Source organism: Cynocephalus volans, chromosome 9 (assembly GCF_027409185.1).
Source record: "Cynocephalus volans isolate mCynVol1 chromosome 9, mCynVol1.pri, whole genome shotgun sequence".
NCBI lineage: Eukaryota > Metazoa > Chordata > Mammalia > Dermoptera > Cynocephalidae > Cynocephalus > Cynocephalus volans.
In genome coordinates, this window is record NC_084468.1 from 45418092 (window position 1) to 45420449 (window position 2358).

Sequence of the window (2358 nt, forward strand, 5' to 3'; positions counted from 1 at the left end):
CAATAGGTACTTGTTCTAATTTCTAATAGGAGTCACATTGTTCAGAGTTTTCTTGGTGAGCTGAGGACAATATTACCACCAGATATTTAAGGAGGGCCCTTCCTCTCTTGCCCCTCTCCCTTCTCTTTTGTTCTCTCCTCTCACTTAGTGGAGGGGCTTTTGGAAGAGAGGGATGGAGAACCTGGCACATAAATGTACCAAATCTACAAATTCTCTACTGCTTCCTTAACTTTTCTAACTCATCTATGTCTCGCATTTGCCTCCTGGACCCTTAGGCATACTGCCTTGCACTCTGATCTTCATCCTCAGGAAAAAGGGTCCCATCCTAAGTTGCCTTTGTTGTTCTCATGAAGGAATAGGTGATACCACTTTTAGGTTTGTTCTCCTCCCCTTCACCATTTCCTCTTCATATGTCCTTATTTCCACGAATCCCAGGCTGATTTTTTTTTTTTTTAATATTGTATACCCTGCCTCATTGCAAGAAAGATTTGATCTGGCTCATTCATTCCATTCTCTCTGTTCCTTTTGTAATTGCCGTGCAAGGAAGTAAAATAAGTGAACACTTCCAGCACCTCCATCTCATCCCCTGATCCTCACAGCCAACCATGTACCCACAACCTTGTCACTAGGAAAAGTAGGGAGAGCTGTCTTTAGCCTTGAAATTCAATCTTCAGAGCTGTGTATTATCTTTTTTTTTTTTTTTTTGGCAGCTGGCCAGTATGGGGATCAGAACCCTTGACCTTGGTGTTAGCAGCACCATGTTCTCCCAAGTGAGCAATCAGCCAGTCTTGCATATTATCTGTAATGACGCATCATTCTTTTATGGGGCAGCCTTAATACTTGTGGGAGTTTTGTGTTGTATTTTTTAAAATCCCAGTTGAAGGTGAGAATGTTTAAAGCCTTTCTTTGCTATGGTAAGCCCTTCATCCTGAGCCTTCTTTCTTAGATATAGTTTGATTAATCTAACTCCATTGATTCCTTAGCAAAGCTGTAAATGGACATACCAAATAGAGGGTATTGGCCTCTGTTCTTTGGTGTGTCTCCTAGTGGGCGACCAGAAAGCAAGGCACACAGCAGAGAACCCTGAAAGTAGTCAATACTGTAGCCTGACTATGGCAGTATGAAGTGCCATAGGGGTTGGGTTTATGGGGATGAGTGCAAAGTAACGAACAGGGCTTGTCAAATTAGCTTACATAATAATGCTGTGCAATGGGTGTTGGAAGAGATGGATAAAGCCCAGGGCACAGGCTAAAAAGGTCCCTTCTAGCTTTGACTATCTAGTTATTATTTACTAAGTAGGACTTACTCTGCTGCACAGTGGTAATTCCACTACTACTTTTTAAGTGTAAAGGGTTTTTTATGTGTAACATTAGGCAAAATTATTTAAAGTCAATTAATTTAAAAGGAATTTCATGTTGTGATTCTTTCCACTGTCCATCAAGGTGACCTCTAAAGCTTCAGTGAAAATTTATCTTCAAAATAGCCCTTTTTATGGGCCGAGCCCGTGGTGCACTTGGTAGAGTGCTGCGCTGGCAGTGCGGCGACGCTCCCGCCGCGGGTTCGGATCCTATATAGGACTGACCGGTGCACGTCACGAAAAAACGACAAAAAAAAAAAAAAAATAGCCCTTTTAAAAATAATGTTTATAAAAGTTATTCTTTCAAACCTACATAACAATATAAAAATAAGTTTACTTTTCCAAAGATGATCATATAATATCAAGAATTTGAATTCTCAGCCTAGCTGGTTAGCTCAATTGGTTAGTGTGGTGCTGATAACACCAAGGTTCAGGGTTCAATCCTTGTACCACCAGCTGCCAAAAAAAAAAATAAATAAAATTGAGTTCTGGAGCCAGCCTCCCTGAGCTAGGCAAATTACTTTTGCAAGCATGAACTGTTGTGAAAATTTGAAACGTGGCTGTTGATTAGAAAATCACATGTGACTTGCATTATATTTCTTTTGAACAGTGCTCATCCATGCAATGGAAGTAAAACAAGTATTTTAATAAAAGGTTGATAAAATGTTCCCAATAGGCTGATTGCTAGCAAGGTACCAGATAGGAAACCTAGTGAAAAATGTTTTTATGGTCATGTCCACAGCAAACCACTATTTTTTAAGTAAAATGACAAGTAATAATGACATGGAACTATTTTTAAGTTACTTTCTAACTCATGAATAACGGGCAAATAACTGGAAAAAAAAAAAGGAAAACAGATTTATCTTCCCATCATAATTTAAAGAAAAAAAGTTTTGTTGTAATTAAAATCTCATGACTAATTGTTAATATTTGCTTTTTGGGGGAATGAACTAGCTCCCATCCATTTGGCAAAAATATTGTTTTGAGTGCATAGCCAAATT

At 38.8% G+C, this 2358-nt stretch overlaps 1 pseudogene; it reads right to left on the bottom strand.

The window, feature by feature from the left end:
- Positions 1-2018: 2018 nt before the first annotated feature.
- LOC134386708 (small nucleolar RNA SNORA32) lies at positions 2019-2129 on the bottom strand (annotated as a pseudogene).
- Between the last annotated feature and the right edge of the window lie 229 nt (positions 2130-2358).